The sequence below is a fragment of the Argentina silus genome (genome assembly GCF_951799395.1).
Source record: "Argentina silus genome assembly, chromosome: 4".
In the NCBI taxonomy this organism is placed as follows: domain Eukaryota; kingdom Metazoa; phylum Chordata; class Actinopteri; order Argentiniformes; family Argentinidae; genus Argentina; species Argentina silus.
In genome coordinates, this window is record NC_139658.1 from 7246637 (window position 1) to 7265930 (window position 19294).

The following is a 19294-nucleotide window of genomic DNA, read 5'->3' on the forward strand; positions in this document are numbered from 1 at the left end:
GTTGCTCAGCTGACACCCCTTGGTTGTAACCAAACACACCACAAAGATTGGCGCCTAGAACATACGAACTATGTACCAAGCCGGTAAAGCTTCACAGATAGCAGCTGAAATTAAACGGTACAATCTTTTGCTAATAGGGCTTAGTGAAACAAGATGGACCCAAGTAGGGAAAACACAACTTTTAAGTGGAGAGAGAATAATATACTCAGGTCACAATCAAGACAACGCCCCACACATACAGTAGAAGGAGTAGGAATCATGCTCTCGAGACAAGCCGCTAGGTCTCTCATGGAGTGGGAGGCAGTGAATGCTCGCAACGGATAACGGATGTCTCACTGACAGCTTTTCAGTAGAGACAGGAGTCCGACAGGGCTGTTTGCTGTCTCCTTTTCTCTTCCTCTTGGCAGTTGACTGGATCATGAAGCCAACCATAACCGAACCAAACCTGGGGATACAGTGACACTGCGGTCCCAAGTAGAAGACCTGGACTTCGCTGATGATATAGTCCTCCTGTCACACACAACAATACAAATGCAGGCCAAAATCACAAAACTCCACACAATTGCAGCCTCTACAGGACTCCACTTCAATAAACCAAAAACCAAGGTGATGAACATCAACCATAAATAGACGATGCCATAAACCTGGACGGAGAGGCACTGGAAGATGTGGATACATTTGCATACCTGAGAAGCGTTGTTGGGAAGGACGGAGGCAGTGATAAAGACATACAAACAAGAATAGGGAAGGCAAGATCATCTTTCTTAATACTAAGACAAATATGGAATTCAAAACACAAAAAAATAAACTCTGCATCTTCAATTCAAATGTCAAATCAGTTTTATTTTACGGGGCGGAAACATGGAGAACCACAAAAGCGATAAACAATGAACTTCAAACCTTCATAAACAGATGCTGACGACACATCCTGAGAATCTACTGGCCAAACACAATAACCAACGAAGAGCTCTGGCAAGTCACAAAACAAGAATCAATTGAAACACAAACACAGGAAATGAGGCTGGATTGGGCATACCCTGAGGAAACCACCCTCCAACATGACCAGACAGGCCTTAACCTGGAACCCACAGGGGAAAAGGAAGCCAGGAAGACCCAGGAACAGCTGGAGAAGGTCTGTGGAGGCAGAACTCAAGGAAACAAGAACATCCTGGAAGGAAGCAGAGAAGACCGCCCAACACCGAACCAGCTGGAGAAAGTTCATGAATGACCTATGCTCCCTAAAGAAAAAAATGGTTTGACTGTACTACCAAGGCCACTACTATAATGACTGTACCAAGGCCACATAGACTGTTTTCAACAGGAAAAGTTGGGGTTTTTTCGCTTCAGTTCGCCTTAAACTGCACTACTGCACTTTTCTCTCACAAAGATGTGTTCCTGTGTGTTTCTATTTTTCATATTCAGAGTGCAAATATTCTTCATTCTAATTACCTGGTTATAATGATGTTCCAATCCAGTGGCATTCAGACTGTGGTATGGGAGCTCTCGCTGCAGCTCTTCATCACTGCTCTTCTAACTCCCCCTGTCCCCTCCGCTATTGTGAGTAACGGTTGCCAGTATATGTGTTTGTGTGTGAATATCACACTCAGGAAATTAGCTAGTAAATGCCCCGTACAGGACTTAATACTATTTTACTGTTACGTATTGCAACCTTTTCAACAAAGTGAATGGTTTTCAAGTAAAACCATAACATCAGTGTAATATTTTTGAATGTAAGTGTGTCTGTGTGTGTGTGTGTGTGTGTGTGTGTGTGTGTGTGTGTGTGTGTGTGTGTGTGTGTGTGTGTGTGTGTGTGTGTGTGTGTGTGTGTGTGTGTGTGCGCGTGTGTATGTGTGCTTGTGTGCGTTCATGTGTGTGTGCACGTGGGTGTGTGTGTGTGTGTGTGTGTGTGTGTGTGTGTGTGTGTGTGTGCTGGAGGTAGGGATCTGATGAAGGACTGCCTTGAGGGCAGCTTTGTGATTGCATGTTTGAGATAAAGCACTAAAAGCAGATGGTTTATCTCTCTCTCTTACAAACCTGGGTTGGATCTGTTTAATCAGGACAGAATCAATAAGACTCCTTTTCTCCTTTGATTTGCTTTCAGTTGGCCGGTCGATTGTTCTGTATCAGAAACACAGTATTCATTCCCTTATCAGAAGTGAGAGGAATGTGTCTGTAAAGGAATCCAAAGTTTCCTTACACTTCAGAAATCCCAGTGTGCCAACATACGATCATACCTGCTATGAACTCCTGAAATAGGGAATTAGTTTTTTGTTCACCATACACAGAGAAGAGAGTCCGGGAGACGATGAAGTATCCTTGTGTTTGTGTGTGACTGGATGTAGACCCGATAGAGACAGACAGAGACAGACCGGAGGGAAGTCATCAGTAACCGTGCGACAGACGGTATGGACTGTGAGATTGGCTGTTTGGCAGCCAGGACACAACACACTCCAGCTCCAACCTCCATACACACACACACACACACACACACACACACACACACACACACACACACACACACACACACACACACATACATACACACATAACTCTGCCCATTCTATGCTCCGTGCTTCCAGAGAGACCAGATCTCCTGGCTCTACTCTGTCAGCTGGGAGATTGATGCAAAATGTGATTGCAAGACTTTGCCCACACTCTGTTTTACATTCTGAGTTATTAGCAGTCAAAAAATCTATTCAAAATAGATACAATTGCTGAGGCAGATTGTTAACTGTCTGTTTAGTGTCTATGGTAAGAGGGATTCTGTCATTGATGAAATACTATGTGGAGGGAATCTTTGCTAAGAGAGGACTCAGTCTAAAAAATAGCAAACTAGAAACAACATGAAGAACAGCTTACGGCTCTATTTACCATCTCTCTGGGGAGCCCACTTGAGTTATTACACCCTAGCATTCTTCCACATAACTGTACTCAAGTTATTGAAAAGGACAAACACCGCCTTCAAATAAGAAGGGAGATATTTGAGCAAACATCACTTTCTCTTTCCAACACATATACAAACACACACACACACACACACACACACACACACACATACACACATTCAGCAGGCACACATTTATCCTGTAATCTGGAGGTTGTGGGCAGTGAGCGTGGCCAGGTGAGTCTACCCATGACAGCCTATAAAACAGCCATGAAATGGAGAGGGAGCTTGTGGCGAGCCGCTGCCCATCAGGAAAGTTTGATGTCAGTGCCCACATCTTCTGTGGGTCCTGAGAGTTCCCCTGAGGACGCCTGCAGTCAACAGTGCATGGGCTACCTGTCAAGAGTCACCAGAACGCAGCAGAGAGGAAATACTAAAGTGAGGGAGAGCAGACAATTTGAATCGGAGAGCGTGTGTGTTTGGGATCCATCTCAATCCAAGCACAGACATTTGGCTTTTAATTAGATTTGAATATGACACATTGAAGGAAAAATTATGTTCACAGATTCTCATTTTTATTCTCATTCATTTCCATTCTCTCTCTCATTATCTGTCACTTGAGAGCGGTTGCGATACTGGTTGATAATCATTTGTGCTCAGATTGTGGAAACAAAAGCCAACACAGGAGCAACATCTGTTCATTCCATTGACTCAATAATTGCTCATCCTCTTAGGATTTGTCTTTGTGTGGATACCTCTGTTCCCCCAGCTCCTTGTCCTTGTGTGACTACCTCCATTCCCCCAGCTCCTTGTCCTTGTGTGGCTACCTCTGTTCCCCCAGCTCCTTGTCTTTGTGTGGCTACCTCTGTTCCCCCAGCTCCTTGTCTTTGTGTGGCTACCTCTGTTCCCCCAGCTCCTTGTCTTTGTGTGGCTACCTCTGTTCCCCCAGCTCCTTGTCTTTGTGTGGCTACCTCTGTTCCCCCAGCTCCTTGTCTTTGTGTGGCTTCAGCCATTCTCTTTTTAGATTATGTATTACATTGCCAAGGCTTTCGATACAGTCGATCATTACCTACTTATCCAGAGGTTATCTGAAATAGGTATCGACCAGGCTTCATGTAAGTGGTTTGAAAACTTTTTAATGGATATAATGCAATGTCTATCTTATGATGGTGTTAAATCAGGTTTTCTGGATATAACAAAGGGTGGGGTGTCCCACAAGGCTCAATTCTTGGTCTGGTCCTTTTTACTATTTATATAAATAATATTGGGTCTATACAAAACTGTAACCTCCATTTCTTTGCTGATGATACTGTTGTATATTTTGCTGCCCCTACAGTTGATCAGGCTTTTTCTGAGCATCAGGATGCATTTACTGCTCTTCAGAAAGCCCTTGTTGGTGCTTAATGCAAGAAAAAAACAAGTATGTGTCATTTTTCAGGTCACAGAAAAATGCATTTCATGACTTATGCATATGTCTTTCGGTGGTACCCCAATTGAGCGAGTTCCTCATTATGGATAATCCAAGCGACAGTTCGACCAATGATTGACTATGGCAATATGTTCAAGTATACATGCATGCTCCCACTAGCACATTAAAATCCTTGGATGCTATATATCACAGTATTCTATACCAGAATGTGGGTTGGGTTTCCCTGGCTAAACGAAGATCATGCCATTGGCTTACTTTTGTTTATAAAAAAACTTCTCCAGAAACTGGCATCATACTTAACCATACTTTTGAATTGGAGGGTCGTAAATGATCACATAAGATCTCAAGACTGGCTAGTTTTGGAGGTTCCCTAAGCTTCCACAGTTGCCGGAATAATAGCTTTTAGCGTTCATGCCCCATCCTCTTGGAATGGCCTTCTGGAGGAACTAAAGCTAGAGTTCTCTTCACCATGGGCCATTTAAAGAGAATGCTAATGGATTTATTAGTTTTAAGTGTTTTAGTGGGTCCTTTGTTATGTAATTCCTGTCTATTGCTTTTGTTCTGTTATCAACATCGTTTTTTTAATGTAGGTTTCTTTCCATTCATTCTTTTGTAGATTCCCATTTTTTTCCTCTCTGCTTTTAGTCAGAGGAATGGAGCTAGTTTGGGTTTTAGCCCAAGGCGAAACAGCATAGAGCTTTTTAGCACAGTACACACCAGGGGAGGCTGGTGGAGGTAGAAATGGGAGAACGGGCTCATTGTAATGCATGGAACGAAATGAGTAATGGTATCAAACACACCTCCGCTGGTACACACAAGTAGTGTAACCTGCTGAAACATTATCCCTCTAAAGATTCATACGTACAGGACTGCATTCAATATGTGTTCAATACCGTAACTAATCTCTCCCTATTTTTCTGCCTCTCCATCTTCCTCCTCTCTCTGTTGCTGTTTCTCTCTCTGCTGTCCCTGCTGTCTCTCTCTCTCTCTTCTCTCTCTCTACCCCCTCCCCCCACCCCCCCTCTGTAGTTATGGAGACATGGTCCCTAAGACGATTGCGGGGAAGATCTTCGGCTCCATCTGCTCTCTGAGCGGGGTGCTGGTAATCGCCCTGCCCGTCCCTGTCATCGTCTCCAACTTTAGCCGAATCTATCACCAGAACCAAAGAGCTGACAAACGCCGTGCGCAGAAGGTACAGGTGAACACCATTAACTTTACCATCCGATGAGCTCCATCCAGCTGTACAGCATAGGGGGGATGAGGGATGTGTGTGTGTGTGTGTGTGTGTGTGTGTGTGTGTGTGTGTGTGTGTGTGTGTGTGTGTGTGTGTGTGTGTGTGTGTATGAAACCCCTCGCCCCCCTGACTTCAGAGGCTCCACCACAGCAGTACTAACCCCTGGCATGCGCTGCAGGCAAGAGAGAGGGGCTGATGTCCCGTGGGGTCTATGGGATCTACTGACTGCATGCCCTTGGCCTGGGTTCAGCATCAAAGTGACACCATCAAATGACCATCACAGCAACAGGATCATTAGCAATGACGGTGGCAAAGATTTGATGAGAGATCAGCTCTTGTGATGAGAAGGCAGATACTGTAGGGCATTGGACACAGTTCAACAAGGTAGCCGTTGGAGACCACCACAGCTGACCTCTCATTACCCACCGTCCTTTCTTCTGCCTGAGTATCAGATCTTTGCCCTTCAGCGAAAAACATTAGGGGGGTGGAGACTCCCGTAACCAGTGTTTACGCCCCCAGAATCTCAATCGAGAGATGGGATTCTGGGGTCCGAGATGACATTCACCTCTGTGTTTGCTCCAGAGTACCTGTGAAGGACTTTTCTCCACAGGGTCCTCAGCATGGATACAGCTAGCGTAAAGTGCCGATCCAGACCACTCTCCACACTGACCCAGTGGGTTTGACCTTTCACTGACACTACATAAGAGGGCTATTAGGGCAGAGAGCAGGTGAGTGGAAGAGGAGATACAGAGAAGAGAGAAAGGCAGGGGTAGTCTTGGCTGATGTCCTGGCTGTCAACTTGGATATCTCTGTTTAGTATGACCTTGCTGGAGTGCAGAACTGAAAAGAGGAAATGTAGTATACACCAGTTGTAATATATGCTAGCACACTGGCATGAAGACTCCTGAGGACAGGCAGAGAGCATGTGAGTGGGAGAGGCTTGGACACAGAGAACAGACGCGGGTAAAGCCTCGTTAGTATGACCCTGAGTAAGGAAAAGTGAAGAGATGTATAGATGGAAGGAGGCAGACTAGACACTCCTGAGGTCAACTATTAAGGTCAATAGACAGTTTATGTTGCTGGAATCAAAGGATCCGCAGTATTTATCTTAATTGCAGTGGACACTTGACATTCTGTCAGGGGAGGCTGGTGGAGGCAGCAATCGGAGGACAGGCTCATCGTAATGCATCCTATAATTTCTGCCTCCACCAGCCTCCCCTGTACTGTATATAGATGCCCCTTGTAGGTCTCTAAATACCTATAGCTGTAGTGGTTAATCTACATACTGTAGCCCTCCTAGGTCACGGTTCCTCGTTAGCTATCTACAGTTACCTATTGCATCAGAGAGAGAGAGAGAGAGAGAGAGAGAGAAGGAGTGTGTGTCTCTTGAATTAGCCCTGTTCACCCCCCCTTCCCTCCCATTCCACTCTAATAGTGGTCTGCTCCAGGCTCCCATTGCAATTAGGTGGCCACCTGGGGGGCTACGGTACAAAAAACAAAAACCGGTATGTATCCATATCATCTGCATTCAGATATCATAACTTTCCCTCTGTGGATTCCCCTCCCTTGAATGGTTGATGTCCACGCCTCTGTGAGGATTTACCGCTGCAGGGAAGTGGTGGTGGAGATGGGTGGAGGGCCACCTCTGCTTAGTCAGTCACCCAAAGAGGACATCTCAAAGTAGAATTTCCCAATGTGACTAAGTCACTGCTGTCAGACGCACAGTGCAGGCCAAGAGTCGGTTCTTTTTTAGTGTAACACAAATCACAGGCCTTATTTGCCAGACCAATGGGGAGAGAAGGCCACTCCGGCAGAGCACAGCGGGCTCTAAATGGGCTGGGGTCACAGCCGTAATAGCACAGCAAAGTCAAGTGGAGCCACCGCACTGAGAGACAGTGGGACGTCAGAGGCCAGAGTCCAGGGAGATGGAAAACGCATCAGCAGGAAACCGACGGAGAGAGAGAGAGCGAGAGAGGGGGGGGGGAGAGAGAGGAAGAGAGAGAGAAAGAGAGAGAGAGAGAGAGAGAGAGGGAAGGAGAGAGAGAGAGGGAGGGGAGAGGTCACTAAGTTGTTTCAAGGCTCACTTGCCTTTGAAGAGAAACTCGTGACTGAGAAACAGAACAGAGAAGCCTGGGCAGAGTAATAAATATACATTATAGAACTGTAAGATCAGACCAAGCATTATGATAGGCAGAGGTAGGTAATTCAAAGCCATGGTAAAATAATGATATACCACGGCAAAACTCCATGACATTTACAGCGCCTACATGGGGCTGTTTTGTGATCATTATAATGCATGGAATGGAATGAGGAACGGTATCAAACATGGTATGGTAATGGTAATAGTATGTTTGATACCATTCCTCACTTGATACCATTCCTCATTCCATTCCATGCATTACAATGAGCCTGTCCTCCGATTTCTACCTCCACCAGCCTCCATTGCTGTCCACGGTTATATACATGAAACCACCAGGTCCCTCAGTCAGTCAGTGAGAGAGGAAAGATGGAAGTTGAACTGGAAGATTGCGTTTTCAGTTGTTGAAAGTTCCCGAAACAAACCATCTGAGTATGTGATGCACATCATCATCATTTTCGAAGCCTTTTTTCAGTTTTCATTTTTCTTATTTCAAATTTTCGAGCGAAGCAAGGCCTTTGATCAACATGAGTCTAAGGCAGATGCTACTTTGTGAGACAGCCTGCTTGCTCACTGTCAATTACATGAAGTCCTTCACCACTAGTGAGAGGCAGAGAGAGAGAAGCAGTGTAGAGGTGATCACTCACACACACACACACACACACACACACATACACATGTACAACATGCACGCACACACACACACACACACACACACACACACATTACTGTAATTCCCTATGAGCTGTTCTTACTGGAGCATCCATCACATTTTCAGAGTGTCTGAATCCCAATCTTAGAACCACCAAATGGATTCTATTACATTAAAGCAGTCGGCAGGGAGAAGCATTGGCCAAACGTTTTTTGGGGTTATCTAAAATGTATTTGCCCAAGCAATCACAGGACAAGGTTAAAGAAATTATTACTCTCACCTTGGGTGATTGAAAAGCACTTTAGGCTGATATCTTAGGTAGTGAAGCTGAATCGGTTTGGCATCAAATGCAATTTCCATTACATGAGCTACAGACACACCATTCTGATATTTAAAATAAGCAAGAGATTTAGAAAATTCTGTGTCCCGCATGGATGGACTGAAACACTAACGCTATCATCCATTGACTTGTCAATATTTTGTTATTGATAAACCTGGCAACTAGTTTTACATTGCTTTGATGTGATTTCAAGCCTCTTCATTTATCCTCCATTTAGCTTCCGTCTTATAACTGCTTTCTAGTTGATTGGTTTAGTCTTTGATACGATGGTTTAATTTTCCCCTTCAAAGGATCCACTTCAAACATCTCAGACAGAAAGAACACTGCCAACGGCAGAAACTGCACCAACTTGAAATAGATCACATGGTGGTTCACACATTTCACAACCATAAGAAACATCTAGAAAACCTCTGTCATGATCGTATCACCCTTGTCCTGGTGACCGACACAGAGGGAGTAATGAGGCAGCACATTCTACTCACCATTAGAGAAGGCTATTAGTCATCTGAGTCTGTGTCTGCCATGTTAACCTCCCCTCTCCCCCCCACACAGAAAGCCAGACTGGCCAGGATAAGAATAGCCAAGACGGGCAGCTCCACCGCCTTCCTCCAGACCAAACGCAACGGCCTCTTCAACGAACTGCTGGAGCTCACGGTAAGACAGACCTTTGACCTCCTAGGAGCTTGGAGGTGAAAGGCTTGACACAACAAGGCAAGAGTTTAGAGTTGGCTAACATAGCAAGAGTGAGTTTAGCTTTGTAGCTTTGTAGTTTCGCTTTGTGAACTCTAAGAGTTCATTTTGAGTTCACTGTTGGCTATGAACCAAAGATTATCTCAAGTTCTACAATACAAAAGATTTTTGGGGAAACTCAGCACACGACAGTTAAAGGACATAATGAATGACACCCCATGGACATTATAAAGCCATTATTTACAGAAGGCAAGAGAGTCATCGATGGCCTTGCTGTGAGGGGGAGTGGTGATTACATTATAGTCTTCAGTCAAAGTGTATTGCCAGTCTTGAATCCATTAATTGAGACAACATGTAGCTGTAATGACTTTGCAGACAGATGACTGTTGTTTTAAAAGGCTGAGTAATCAGTGACAAGGCAGTGGTGTCTACTCTGTCTTTACTGAGGTTGTCTTGGACAGACTGACACCTTCTGCCTGCTTCCATATAATCCTGCCGTTGGTTCTGTTCTGCTCTGCTGTGGTTTGTGAAGCCCAGCCAAGCCAGACATGTTGCATCCTCAAAACGAATTAGACATGTGGAAATGGGGATGGAATTACACAATAATTGCGTTGGCAACAACAGCACAGTCGTCCGCTTTGCTTTCGTTTCATGTCTCTCTTTGTTCTTGTCCATGCTTGAATGTGCTGCTCGCTACATTAAAACGCCACGAGCAAATCTAAAAAAAAAAAAGTCTAAAAATGATAGCTAGCTATTCAATCAATTAGCCACCATCAGTATTAAGTGTGTGTGTGTGTGTGTGTGTGTGTGTGTGTGTGTGTGTGTGTGTGTGTGTGTGTGTGTGTGTGTGTGTGCACGTGTGCACATGTGCATGTGTATGTGTCATACTATGCACACATCCATGTCATCCTTCCACTGACATGCTATCAGCAACGCTCCTCCCAAAAGCCCAAGCGAGAAGCTGACAACAGCTGAGGTCCAAGCTGAAAGTATGTGGATTTTTGCAAGTGTTAACATTATCACGTAAATGTGTTCTGTAAGCGTTGAGGGATTTCATTTTTTAAAGAAGCTGTGATGAGGCTGTCAACATTCTGGCACATCAAATTACAGTCATGTCACCACAGTCACTCAGTGATGTCTGCGTGGGCCTGGATCTCTGAGAGAATAGCTGGCTGACTCTGGCCTCTACTGAGTCAAGAAGCTTGTTACTGCTCAGCCACACTCCGGCAGTTTTAGGAAACTTGTTTCACCTTAAAGTGCATAAAGCTCTCATATCTTAGTCTTTTGTTTGTAGCCCTCCCACACACATCGGCAGCTAGAAGTCTCCATCATAAAGCAGATACTTCATGATGAATTCATCCAAGTGAAAAAGCTTCAAACAGAAATCTTCTGGAAAGCATTCAGCCGCCTCAAGGCTGTTACTGTTCACATTATGGAACTGAGTGTGTCATTGAATGAATGTCGCATTGGGTGAATGTGTGTGTGTGTGTGTGTGTGTGTGTGTGTGTGTGTGTGTCTGTGTGTATGTCTGTGTGTGTGTGTGTGTGTCTATGTGTGTTTTCTATGGTTCACTGGATTGCACAAACACTGTTGTCTGTTGATGCAGATGTAGATGGTAAAAAGTGTTTTAAAAAGTTCCAGTGTTTTAGAACAGTTTAAATTGTAGATTATTCCATTGAATATAAGTGCATAAAACTGTTGTGTTTTTGTGGATTGAGTCATTCATGAAAGGAATATGCTAATACATTTTACTCAGATAAGACATAAAGCAATTTGTCTCTCTGTTTTCTTTCTGTCCGTGTCTCTTCTCTTCAACTCCCTGAAGCAGCCACCCTACAAGCAAAACCATTTCCATGAGGTATTTAATCAGCCAACAAATGCAGACATTGCAATGAAAAGTCTAAACATTGCTTGAATAACGTCATGACAGACTGAAATGTGTTTGGATGGAATTGTTGGCAATCATTGTTCTGTGTCATTGGTTGGTTCTTTACCTGTTTCTCAGCCATATTAAAACAATAAACAGATGTCTGGAACTCAAGAAGCTTATCCACTATAAATGTGAATTACTATATTATGAAAGTGACAGTTTACTTGTCAGTTTAATTGTGTGCGTGCGTGCGTGCTTGTGTGTGTGCGTGCTTGTGTGTGTGTGTGTGTGTGTGTGTGTGTGTGTGTGTGTGTGTGTGTTTGTGTGTTGTCTATGCGACCACTCAGGGCTCAGAGGAGGAGGAGCAGCAGCTCAGCAAGGCCACGTCTTTATTAGAGAGCCAACACCACCACCTATTGCACTGTCTGGAGAAGACCACCGTGAGTCTCTACTACAACCATCTAGGACCATCTTTCTAGTTGTAGACATTCTTTTTCTGTGCAACCCTATAACAAGGTCAAATGGAGAGCTTGTGTATTTCACTGTTCTATTGATTATGGTTGATTGAAATATCTTGTACAGTACTATTATTTTAATTAGAGTTAATTAGTTAACAGATCTAGGGTTTTTCAGACTGTACTGTTACCCAGCACATGAGACCCATTCCTAAATCAAACATCCCATAATATTGCACTCTTCCTTGATTACATATGGGGGGATCCTAACTCGAGATCCGCACACGCAACTCGACTCATCGTGCAAATTTCTCATTGACATCAATGCAAGATTTACGTCAGACTTACGAGAGGATTTCGAGTTAGAATTCCAAACCATAGTGAATATACTGTATACTGTAACTGCTCGTGCAACAGATGCCATGTGATCTCTGTCGCCCCCTACAGGCTCATGAGTTTGTGGACGCGCAGCTCTACGAACAGAATTGTCTAGAGAGCGAGCTCCAGACAAACCCCCCCTCGCAGTCGCACAGCCGCAGCCCCTCCCTCTCCAGCCAGGATGGGCCCTGTGGCACATGCTGTACCCGCCGGGCCAAGAGGAACATCCCCCTGCCCAACGCCAGCCTGCCCCCCTGCCACCAGAGACCGCTGCAGGAGCTCAGCGCCATCCACATCCAATGTGGGGAACAGATGCTCCACAACATCAGGTTAGTAGATAGATAGATAGATAGATAGATAGATAGATAGATAGATAGATAGATAGATAGATAGATAGATAGATAGATAGATAGATAGATAGATAGATAGATAGATAGATAGATAGATAGATAGATAGATAGATAGATAGATAGATAGATAGATATGCGGGCAGGCAGGCAGAGAGAGAGAGAGAGAGAGAGAGAGAGAGAGAGAGAGAGAGAGAGGGATAAACATTAGGTTCACATACCAATTAGGTTCACATCCCATTGTAACAGATAGACAAGAAAACAGAAACATCACAACACATCAGCGTAACAACAACATAACCGTTTAGCATAGCTAGTCGTGGCAGTAATCGGGGGGGTTGATTCGGGTCTCAGTGATTATGTCACTTCTGTCAATCCAGACTCATCATAGGGGTTGACATGCAGTGTTGGGCAACAGAGTAGTCCCTCATACCAGACTCATTATTATATTTGAGTCTGGTGAAGCATCAGGAACTGTATGCTTACTCTGTATCCATGCAACTCTCAGAAGGGCCACTAGAGAGCACTGCTGATTCATGTTTGCTACTTCTGCTGCCTGCAACAAGTTGATGGGTAGTTTTGTGTTTTCATGTACTGTATTGGCCTATGTCACTTTAATTTAGAGATTTGGAGGGGGTTTATGATAATGCTCATACTCCTCCGTCTCTCCCTCCCTCCCTACCTTCCCTCTCTCTATCTCCCTCTCTCCCTTCTTTTCTCCCTCCCTCCCCCTCTCTCAGTCGCTCTAATCTCAACATGAAGCCTGAAGACCTAGGGGGCCGGATCAACTGCAAGGGCGGCCAGATCACCACGGCCATCATCAGCCTCCCCACGCCCCCCGCCTTGACCCCCGATGGTGACGGTCACCACGGACTCCCCCAGCGCCGACCCCCCCACCCACCACCCGAACCTCCCCACCCCCACCCCCACCCGCAACACCCGGTCCCCAGCATCCAGACCACTGCCAGCTCCAACGTGAACATGGTCAAAGTGTCTGCTCTGTGATTGGCTGGCTGTCTGTGTGACGAACTGACTGACTCAGACAGTGAGCAGGAGGAGGAGGAGGAGAGGTGAAAGGAGGGAAGCTTCCTCAGGAACTCTGTCCCAGTCCCACAGAGGAAGGGGGGAATGGCGTGCTCAACTAATTAAAAAAAGACGTCTTTTGGGTGCAGTGTCGCAAGGACATACAGTATAAAGGAAAGAGAACCTGCAATCGTTAATGACTTTGAGTAATTAAGGAACGGTCAAACAAAAGCATCATTCGCCTTCAGCATCTCCTGGTGAACATGGGAGATACCTAGCTACCTGGTATCAACAAGGTCGTCCCTTTTACAAGACAGGCTATGAAGGAGAGACATGATGGTTGTACCTGATGGTGTGCACATTAAAGACAGGCCAGTGTGAGTCCATTGTGGGATTTGATATAACAAGGACGTCACTGTGCACATAGCACCTAAACATACTGTCTTAATCCCACTTCAGCACAATTCCATAGAGGTATGTGGGAGAGGATTCTTCTTACACTTGAAAGGAATTGGAAGGAGAATGAGGACAACTGTCTCATTTTTTATTTGGATTTTGGTGTGTCTACTTTGTGTTGTGTGTCGTTTGTCTTATCTACTTTCAAATTGATAGTTTTGGATTTCTTGATTGCTAGTGTCTGTCGAGTGTGTGTGCGTGCATGTGTGTATGTGTGCGTGTGTGTGTGTGTGTGTATGTTTGTATGTATGGTAAAGGCTACTTAATATTTGGGAAATATATCATTAGCCGGGAAGGACACACTGTAGAACCATTGCTGTTGATCTACCACACTCTATTTCATGGGTCCCCTAACCTTATCCAAGCTCTCTCTCTCTCTCTCTCTTTCTCTCTCTCTCTCTCTCTCTCAGTGGAACAAAGTTAATAATGTTCTTCAGTGTTCTACCTTTTACCTAACGGGATATCTTACACTATACAGAACACTTGTGTCCTGGTCATACAGTACAATATGTAACCATGGGCAACCTCCTAAAGTTCACTGTATTTCCTAGCTCAAACATGGCCTCTACTTCACGTGACATACACTGTTGTTCAATGGAGGTTCATACAGTAGATAGCCTAACTGTTTGGAATAGCTTGTGACGACTTGCCAAAATGTGCTACAGCAAAACTAAAATGTTACTTTTTTTGTGAAGTGTAGATTATCATTTTTACTCTGTAGGTTTTTGAATAATTAAATACAGTACCATTTGAAATTGCACTCGCAGTATCAATAAGTTTTGTATTGACTTTGTGCAGCCTACTCAACCATGTCATGGCATAATATTGTCCCCAAATGCTTCATTGTTATGTGGTCAAATGTAACTATGGACGCTAGAAGGAGACCCACAATATCATTCCCGATGTCATGTGACAAAGAATGAAGGATTACTGTGAATGTGATACAATAGATAAACCCAGTCTACTTGTTTTACTATCATTAATTCTAATGTATCTCCAAGTGAAGATATTCATATTGCGTTTACACCCTTTAAAGAATGCTGCTTGTTCTTCTGGTTCTTTTTTGGTTCATGGTTTGCCAATATGACAGTGTCATGCTTATTGAGTCAGAGAACCCAATCCAAAGGTAACCTCTCAGAGGTATTCTCTGATGTGGCCTCATTGTCGTGCGTTGTGGTAGGATGGTCATTATCTCTTTTTTGAGACAGAATCAAGAACGTCGCTTGTCACAAATGTTGTTGTTGTTGCTGTTGTTGCTGTTGTTGCTGTTGTTGTTGTTGTTGTTGTTGTTGTTGGTTTGTTTTTTTGTTTTCTACCGTTTGCCTAGTTATTTTCTGTCTGCTCTGTACATTCTGTTAGCTATTGTTTATCATTTGACTTTGTCTTGTGTCATAATGACTATGAAGTGTCAGATAAAGATTTAAATCTGCCACCAAAACATGACTTGTGAGCTTTTTTGTCTGTTGACTGACATGGATTTCCTCATCATTTCTTCACACTCAAGACCCAACTCATAGACCTAACACACAGTTAGTCAATTCTAGTGGCAGCTATACATGCCCAAACCTAACACTCTCTTTTCAAAAGGATAGTGTTGATCTAAAAAGTGAAGAATTTCACAAGCTTAAATAAAGGATCCACCAGCTCTTACATCAGTGTGTTCTGCAGGTATTTAGCATCCTGCCTCATTAAAAGTGTATGGGTTCATTTCTCCAGCTGGCTCTTATTGCCACAAACACTGTTCATCCCTTTGAATGTAATCATGAGTGAAAATACCACAGAAGCTGATGGAGACATATGGCTGGGCAATTTGCATGCAAACTAAAAGGCACAAAACAGTTTTATTCATTCATTTTGCAATGTGAACTCATGTCTTTTTGAAGTGCAGATGTGACTCACATACGGTAAGTCATAAGACGGCAAGCTTAAGCATTTGCCCCCCTTTTTCAGCATAAAGATTTAGTCTTCAAAGCAGTTGCTTTTATCTTGCTCTTGGATGGCAGCTAAGGATGAAACATTATCCACCAAACAGCAGTTTTTTTTTTTTTACTATGTATGTTTGGCACGTAATTCGGTTTCCCTTTTCCTTATTTGAATTTAGTCCTTAAAGCAAATGCTTCAAACTTTGAAGAGATGCTCTTGGAGGGCATCAGAGGACAAAACATAATCCTTTCCAAACATTTGTTTTTTATGTACAGTGGTATGTACACTGTAGTTAATATCATTACGTTAATATCATCACGCCTACAAGTCAACACTTTGAAGTCTCTTCTCTTCTGCATAAGAGTTTTTAGAGATAGCTTTCCCATTTCAACTAGCCCTAAACTCACGAGAATATTAGAACACATGCACTCACTGAAAATGATTCCATTCCAATAAAGGCCCATATGATTGACCCAAAAATGCATGGTGGGAAGTATCACTAGATGGCGCTATATTATCTCTCTTCATAATGAACCGTGGATCCTAACATGTGTAGCCCTATAGAAGCCTTGACTTGTTCATTTGCACTTTAATAATAATAATATATTACCCCAGCAACAATTAATATGTTGTATTAATAGTTTTAAAATCACATGATAATGGAGTTAAATGTATCTTTCTGATCCACTTCAGCCATGATTTTAACATGCCATTCTTTTAATCCAATAGGAAAAATAAGAAAAAAGGATTCCAAAAGGGTTCTTCAGCTGTCTGTCAGGGAACCCTTTAAAAAACACTTCTGGTTTCCATGAAGAACCCTTTGGGTTCCATTTAGAACCTTCGTTGGAAAGTGTTCTACATGAGACCCACAGGGTCAGCAGAAGAACCTTTTATCATTTTAGTTAGCACATTATTTTCTAAGAGTGTATATTTCTCCTAAGACTCATTTACTCTCACCACCTGTTGAAGTTCATTAAAAAACGCTGATGATGGCTAATGACGTGTGACGGTGGGAGATCATCAGAGATTGTTCTTGTCGTGTGCACTGCTCATAATGGACCCCAGGTTAATGCACTACTCAAACCTAGGTTCCATGTCAATAGCTGGGCTAATAGAACTCTGAGAGGTCGTGTGTGTTTCAATTCTAAATCCCTTCAGCTGAACCACTGAGCAATTCATGTGTTAATTCAATCACATACTGTATGAACACATTTGCTGTGTTCCACATATATGAAAATATTACTGAAATGTTATGTTCATACACATGGGAAACATTACTGAAATAATCCCTACAGAAACTACAACCTGCACCTGTTCATTACCAGAGAGAATACAGCACAACTACTGAAGGGAGCACAAGGGATAAGATCTTACTGTAGAGAGAACAGTTTTGTGACAGTTTTGTGTTTTTAATTCCCTTCCCATGATAGCACATTTTGTATTGGTGCATAGGAAACATTTACCCCATATCCTTACATACTACCATCCCTAACTCTGCACATCGTTGTCATAACGTATTTCCATCTTTAGAGGGCAGTACGGTTACATTTGTGGATATGTTTGCTGTGGAGATCAACTACTGTAGGCTTTTCACAAGCATACAGTAGACGCACACACGCACGCACGCTATGCACACACACACACACACATGCGCGCACATTTGTACACACACACACACACACACACACACACACACACACATACACAGTATAACCAGTGTATCCAGCTGAGCAAATGATTACTTCCATGTGATATCTTCAAGCTCATTAAGGGAAACATTTAGGAACATTTAGTCAGTGAGTGGTTCTGTGACCTACTTAGATAAAGTGCTCACACATAAGGGACAATATGTACCATGTTCACATCACTTAACATGAAAAGTGTTCATAGTGTAGGAATATCCTGAGATCTGTCCAAGTTTCCTTCAGTCCACTCCATTCCTTGAGGGCTAGAATGTTCCTTTTGTTCCATGTGAGTCACTAATTGCATGGTCCGTGGACATGTGTGGTGGTATCCTACAGTCAGTCATTGGCTAATCCTTCAATCGTTCAGCCATTCCTCGTGGCTAAAGCTGCACCTTCTCTCTTTGACCAGTTTTGAGTCAATATTGACCCTAGAAGTCACAATATACTGTAGGAGGGATTAACTCTCAATAAAGACATTGTATAGCCTGTCTAAACCCAGTCTCTCGCCACCCCCCCCCCCCCCTCTCTCTCTCTCTCTCTCTCTCTCTCTCTCTCTCTCTCTCTCTCTCTCTCTCTCTCTGTGTGGACAAAGGAGTGATGGATTGACAACAGTTGGTCCTGCATGTGCCTAGTCCCGGTAGTGTGTGGTCTGGAGCAGGAGACGTTTCCTCGGACACTGTAGCTATGGCGACAGCTGGGGGGAAGTAGTGGGCACATGCAGACAAGACAGCTGCAGGTCCAGGTCACGAGTAGGTTTGAGATTCTTTACTGTAAAAAAAAAAAAAAAAAAAAAGAACTGTGGCCTCTTAGTCCACACTATTAACCCTAACATTTCCACATGTCAACTCTCCCTCTTTGGAATGATAGAGAGACACTCAGCGGAACACTCCCTGCAGTTACTAGTTCACAGTGATTCACATTTGGTGATTGAATAGATGATAGCTACTGTACTGCAATAGTCAGAGTTATCTGAAGATGTGTACTCACTTGACCCAACAATGAATAGAGCTAAAGTCTGAATGCATCTGACCTGAATGCAATAAGAAGTTTGCCTGCACATGATCATAACAAGAGCACTGAAGAAAGCAAGTAGGATAATGAAACAAGACACAGGCATTGAAGTCAGCCTCTTTCTCTCCCCCTAAAGTACACTGATGTTCAGATGATTAATTCATACATCCAGACTCCAGACCCATTTCCCTTCTTTTGGAATCTGAGTTGTTGCTACTTCCTCTTTCATGCATCCATCTGGGATATCCTAACATGTGGCTGACACACACACACACACACACACACACACACACACACACACACACACACACACACACACACACACACACACACACACACACACACACACACAAACACACACACACACACACACAAACACACACCAGGATGATAATAGTGCTCATTTAGATGGAATCAGGTCATACTGTACAACAGGAGTGCTGGAGCTCTGGTTCCCATTTAGTTTTCTGAAGTTTGATCCAAGTTGGCTCTAAATGAGAGCATTAAAGAGTCTAAACTCTTACCTTTCTCCACGAGTAGAATGAGAATTTGAGCATGTTATTTTGTGCAAGAGGGAGATTGACAAATGGGGTCCAGAGTGAACCTCTTCCTTCCTCCACTGACTGAGTGAGTATTGTATCCGGGTCACGCACAACAAAGGCCAGTTACTCAGGTGCTTCCTTACTGACAACAATAGGGGTGGCGATGGGCTCTCTCTGCCCTCCTGAGATTATGGCCAGCCCATTTTAGCAGACACTTCCTTGTATACTTCCTCTAGCC

The 19294-nt window shown here is 43.7% G+C and overlaps 1 pseudogene across 1 annotated transcript in view; it reads left to right on the forward strand.

Moving 5' to 3' along the window:
- The window catches only part of LOC310802967 (A-type voltage-gated potassium channel KCND3-like), a 50979-nt pseudogene extending 37558 nt beyond the window's left edge, over positions 1 to 13421 (forward strand). The window contains exons 2-6 of the transcript in view: positions 5343 to 5511; positions 9229 to 9330; positions 11584 to 11676; positions 12139 to 12402; positions 13157 to 13421. The product of the transcript in view is annotated as an A-type voltage-gated potassium channel KCND3-like (transcript). The remainder of the gene's footprint in view (positions 1 to 5342; positions 5512 to 9228; positions 9331 to 11583; positions 11677 to 12138; positions 12403 to 13156) is intronic.
- Positions 13422 to 19294: the final 5873 nt, after the last annotated feature.